Source organism: Triticum aestivum, chromosome 4A (genome assembly GCF_018294505.1).
Source record: "Triticum aestivum cultivar Chinese Spring chromosome 4A, IWGSC CS RefSeq v2.1, whole genome shotgun sequence".
In the NCBI taxonomy this organism is placed as follows: domain Eukaryota; kingdom Viridiplantae; phylum Streptophyta; class Magnoliopsida; order Poales; family Poaceae; genus Triticum; species Triticum aestivum.
This window is the reverse complement of record NC_057803.1, coordinates 264,223,872-264,230,049: the sequence shown is the minus strand read 5'-3', so window position 1 is coordinate 264,230,049 and position 6,178 is coordinate 264,223,872.

Sequence of the window (6,178 nt, the reverse complement as noted above, 5' to 3'; positions counted from 1 at the left end):
CAGTTCCTTAGTGACCCAAGGTCTTTTTGGACAAATCAGGTCGGGTTGCCTAGTGGCTATAAATAGCCCACCCCTTACACCATAAATTGGTTGGCTGCTCAGAGTTAGTGCACGGCTTTTGTCGTTTGAGAGCAACCCACCTCGAAGCCTTTGAGAGAGAAATCCTTGCAAGGACAAAGCCCTAAACACCCAGAGCTAAGAGTGTTAGGCATCACTGAAGTCTTCCTGTCTGTGTGATCTGAAGACTTATTACACTTGAGAACCGTGAATCCTCCAGCCGGTTAGGCGTCGCGTTCTGAGCATCCAAGAGTCATTGTGGATCGCCGGTGAACGAAGTCTGTGAAGGTTTGGAAGTCTACCTTGAAGACTTACCAGAGTAATTGGGCGAGGACTGGGTGTCCTTAGCTCAAGGGGAATAAGGTGAAGACGCGGTCTTCTGAGTTGAATCTCAGCCTCCCTAACCAGACGTACAGTTGTCACAGCAACTGGAACTGGTCCAACAAATCATTGTCTTCAACGAGCCACTGGTTCTATCCTTCCCATCTCTTTATTTGCAGATTGGTCCTTGTGAAGTCATTGCCTGTTTGCATTATCTATTTGTCTTCACTGTGTGACTGCTTGTTCTGATTGGCTTCATACTATCTTCCATCCTGATCTATACTGCCTAGCTGCTATTAGTCTTTGTGCTTTCATTTCATTGAATACTTGACTATGGCTTGCTTAGTGTAGTCTACCTTCCGCTGCATGGTAATAGGTTTATTTCTATCGTTTGTCTTCGAAACTTCCATGTTTTGAAGACTTTCATAAAAATCGCCTATTCACCCCCCTCTAGTCGATCACTAGAACTTTCAATTGGTATCAGAGCAAGGTACTCCCTTGTTCTGTGTGATTCGGTTTAACCACCTGGAGTTTTAGCTATGTCGACTGCAGGGATAATCAAAGTCTCCGCTGCGTGCCCAGTCTTCGATGGAACTGAATATCCCTACTGGAAGAATAAGATGCACATGCATCTGGAAGCCATTGATGTCGACCTCTGGTATGTCGTCAAGAATGGCGTCCCAAGGCTGGTGAAGGTGTCACCGCTGCTGATGTCAAGAAGTTCGTTCAACTGGATTCCACTGCCAAGAACATCATCTGTGGTCATCTGACCAAAGGACAGTATGGCCGTGTGAGTGCTCTGGAAACATCCAAGCTAGTCTGGGACTGGCTATCCAAGGTCAACGAAGGCGTCTCAACCCAGAGAGATCAAAGAATCAGTGTCCTTCGCAACCTCTTCAACCGCTTCAAGAGAAACTACAATGAGAATGTTCAGCTCACGTTTGATCGACTCACTGACATCACAAATGAGCTTCAAGCTCTCGGCGCTACTGAGATCACCAAGCATGAAGTCGTCAAGACACTCCTGAGATCACTTGACAGCTCGTTTGACACCCTAGCCCTGATGATTCAAGAACGCCCTGACTTCAAGACACTCGATCCGTCTGACATACTTGAAAGGCTCAACACACATGAGTTTCAGATTTCTGAGAAAAGAGACATCTACGGTCCCAACTATGGGAGAACTCGTGCTTTGAAGGCAAAAGTTGTTTCCTCATCTGAAGAAGAATCTGACTGCAGTTCTGATGATCCTGAAGACATTGGAAAGGAGCTTGCTATGCTTGTGAAGAAGTTCCAGAAATTCACCAAGAAGAAAGGCTTCAGAAAGTCCTCACGATCCAGCTCAAGGAATGATGAAGCTTCTGCTCATGACTACAAGAAGAGAACATGCCACAAGTGCAAGAAACCTGGTCACTACATCTCTGAGTGTCCGCAGTGGGACAATGAGAACAACAAGAAGAAGAAGAGCAAGGAATATGATTCTGACGACAAGAAGAAGAAGAAATACTCAAAGTCTTCTTCCAAGTCTTCCTCAAAGTCTTCATCACACAAGAAGAGCTCATCTGGCAAGGCTCGTGCGTTTGTTGGCAAGGAAATGGATTCAGAGGAGGAGTCTGCTTCTGAGGAGGCGGAGGTGGAGTCTGAGGAGGAGTCCGATTCTGGCGTTGCAAGTCTGGCTACAGCCTACGTTGCCAAGTCCATCTTCAACACTGAAGACAATGACTTCATCACCGACGCCGATGCTAATGACAAGGACAACTCCGCTCCCACCTACTGCTTCATGGCACGCGGTGCCAAGGTAAACTCACGCACTACTCACTATCAAACATCCAGTGAAGATGACTCTGATTGTGGTTCCAAACCCAGCTACAAAACACTTGCTAAAATTGCAACTGAACAACAGAAAGCTATGGAACATATTCAAAAACTGTTAGACAAAAGCGATGACCTGTTAGACGCTGAAATGACTCGATCTCAGTCCTTAATTGAAGACATAAAAAATCTTCATGTTAAGTATGAGGAACTTGAAAGTCGTCATGAAACGCTCTCAACAACTCATGAAAAGCTTTCCTATGATTATCTTCAAAGGAAGCAAGATCTTGAGAAATTGAGAGCGGCTCAAGAAGATCTTCAAAAGCAAAACGAGTCACTTCGCGCCAAACAGATCAGTTCCGCTCAGGAAGGATTTGAACCACCATGTCTTAAATGCATTGAGCGTGATAACGCTACTTCTGTTGCTGGATGTTCTACTGCTGCTACTATTGTAATATCTTCAACTGTTGATGTGGTAACTAACCCTCTGCTGAGGATGCCACTGCTATTGCTGATGAAAATGCTAGGTTGAAGACATTGCTTGAAACAGGGATGTACAAAAGTCTCAAAGGGCATCAGACACTATGTGATGTCCTCAAAAGGCAGATCCTGAACCGAAACCCTAGGAAAGAGGGTGTTGGGTTCGAAAGGAAAATGAATGATGATGGCTCTTACTGGAAACCTGAGCAGTACCCCAAAACCACATTGGTTGCTGCAAAGGAGCCTTCAGTGGATCCATCCACCCTATCTGGCTTCACTTGTGCTAATCCCATTGTTATTGATGAATCCTTTGATGCAAACTATAAACTGTTTAAGAATCAGAATGGTGAAGTGTTTGCCAGGTATATTGGTACTAACTGCAGGAATGGGCCACCTATGAAGAAAGTCTGGGTGCCGAAAAAGTGTCTGGAAAATCTTCCTGTGTATGTCGTCATGACACCACAAGTGAAGAAGACAAACCCCAGACCACGGGCTTCATATGGTCCAAAGGCTTCATACAGACAGAGGACTCACCTGAGTCGCACTAACGCAAATGTTTTGCAGGGAAACCATACTCAGGCCTATGAATATGAGCGCGTTTCATCAAACCGCCATGTTCATAAGACCAAGAACTACTCTGCTTATTCTTATGAGTACTATTGTCCACCTGCAAGACTATTTGCTAGGGCTCCAAAGCCAAAGTTCTCAGATGCTGCACTTAGACTCATTGCTTCGAAGCCACCCTTGAAGATGTGGGTGGCTAAGAAAGCTTAACTCTCTTTTGCAGGGAAGGGTCTCCAGCCGAAAATCAAATGCGTCTGAAGCTATTGCTGGGGACCTTAAACATCTTGTAGGGCGCAAGATCAAATGCCCAAATGGTCTTATTATGTATTTTGTTCCTGAGTCGCTTGCTACTTGCCCTATCAGTCCTAACCTCGATCTAAGCTTTCATAATCCACTTGCTCGTCAAATGTTTATGCTTCACAATTCTCTTCGTGAAGCCTATCCCCCTAACTGCACTGTAGGGTATGACACCAGCTGCTTCAGAATGGATTATTGACAGTGGATGTACTAATCACATGACTGGCAAGCGAAGTCTTCTCATGGACTCAACCTTACGTCCATCTGACAAGAGTCACATCACATTTGCTGATACTGGTAAAAGCAAGGTATTGGGTCTAGGTAGAGTTGCAATCTCAAGGGATCAGCACATGGATAAAGTGATGCTTGTTGAATCCCTTGGTTTCAACTTAATGTCTGTCTCAATGCTTTGCGATTTGAATATGATTGTGATGTTTGGAAAATATCGTTGCCTTGTTCTAATGGAATCTGACAAGTCTCTAGTCTTTGAAGGGTATCGGAAAGATGATTTGTACATGGTAGATTTCTCAGCAGGACCACAGCTTGCCGTATGTCTTCTTGCAAAAGCTTCAGAATGCTGGCTCTGGCATCGGAGGCTAGGGCATGCTGGCATGAGGAACTTGCATACTCTTGCAAAGAAGAAGCACGTCATAGGCATCGAGGGCGTCAAGTTCAAGAAGGATCACTTATGCGGTGCCTGCGAAGCTGGAAAGATGACGAGGGCCAAGCATCCCTCGAAGACAATCATGACAACGACTCAACCCTTCGAACTGCTACACATGGACCTCTTCGGTCCCACTCACTACTCAACTCTTACTACTACTGCTTGTCTCTATGGCTTCGTCATTGTTGATGATTATTCAAGATATACATGGGTGCATATAATCCTCTACAAGACTGAAGTGCAGGATGTCTTCAGACGCTTCGCCAATCGAGCCATGAACAACTATGGCGTCAAGATCAAGCACATCAGAAGTGACAATGGCACTGAATTCAAGAACACCGGCCTCGACACTTATCTTGATACTTTGGGCATCACTCATGAGTTCTCAGCTCCGTACACGCCGCAGCAGAATGGCATCGTGGAACGCAAGAACAGAACACTCATTGAGATGGCCCGGACGATGCTCGATGAATACAAGACTCCAAGAAAGTTCTGGCCTGAAGCCATTGATACTGCATGCCATGTCATCAACCGTGTTTATCTTCACAAGCTTCTGAACAAAACATCCTATGAGCTCCTCACTGGTAAGAAGCCAAATGTCAGTTACTTCAGAGTATTTGGTGCCAGGTGCTGGATCAAGGATCCACATCACACTTCAAAATTTGCACCGAAAGCACATGAAGGTTTTATGCTTGGTTACGGAAAGGATTCGCACTCCTACAGAGTCTTCAACCTCTTTCACTATAAAGTGGTTGAAACTGTGGATGTGCGGTTCGATGAGACTAACGGCTCGCAAAGAGAGCACCTGCCAAATGTGCTAGATGAAGTTCCATCCAGTGAATCCATCAAGCTTATGGGAACTGGAGAAATCATACCGTCTGAAGCACAGCCCGAAGAGGAACTCATCATCTCTGCACCTGATCAACCTGAAGACAATACTCAGCCTGAAGACAATCCTTCTAACGATGACAATGATCAGCAAGAGCAAAATCTTCGTCCTGTTCATCCTCGTGTTGCAAATGAAGTACAGATTGAGAAAATAATTGATAGCATCAATGCACCTGGTCCACTCACTCGTTCAAGGGAAACACAACTAGCAAATTTCTGTGGACACTTCGCATTCGTCTCAATATCTGAACCCAAGAAAGTTGATGAAGCCTTCATGGAACCTGAATGGATTCAAGCTATGCAAGAAGAGCTTCAACAGTTTGAGCTGAATAATGTATGGGAACTGGTCAAGCGTCCTGATCCTCGTAAGCACAATATCATAGGCACTAAATGGATATATCGCAACAAGCAAGATGAGCATGGTCAAGTTGTCAGAAACAAGGCTCGTCTCGTTGCTCAAGGATACACTCAAGTTGAAGGAATCGACTTCGATGAAACATTTGCTCCTGTGGCTAGGCTTGAAGCTATACGCATACTGCTGGCCTATGCAAATCATCATAACATTCTTCTGTATCAAATGGATGTGAAGAGTGCCTTTCTCAATGGCAAGATTGAAGAAGAAGTGTATGTTGCACAACCGCCTGGCTTTGAAGATCCAAAACATCCTGACATGGTTTACAAGCTCAACAAGGCACTGTATGGCCTCAAACAAGCCCCTCGTGCTTGGTATGACACACTCAAGGACTTCCAGAAGAGCAAAGGCTTCAAACCTGGTTCCCTGGATCCCACGCTCTTCACGAAGACATATGATGGTGAACTGTTTGTGTGCCAAATATATGTGGATGACATTATCTTCGGCTGCACTAATCAGAAATACAGTGATGAGTTTGGATACATGATGCAAGAGCAATATCAGATGTCCATGATGGGTGAGCTGAAGTTCTTCCTTGGTCTTCAAATACGACAGCAACGCAACGGCATCTTCATATCTCAAGAGAAATACCTCAAGGATTGCCTGAAGAAGTTTGGAATGCAAGACTGCAAAGGTTACACGACGCCAATGCCTACCAAGAGTCATCTAGATTCTGACGCCAA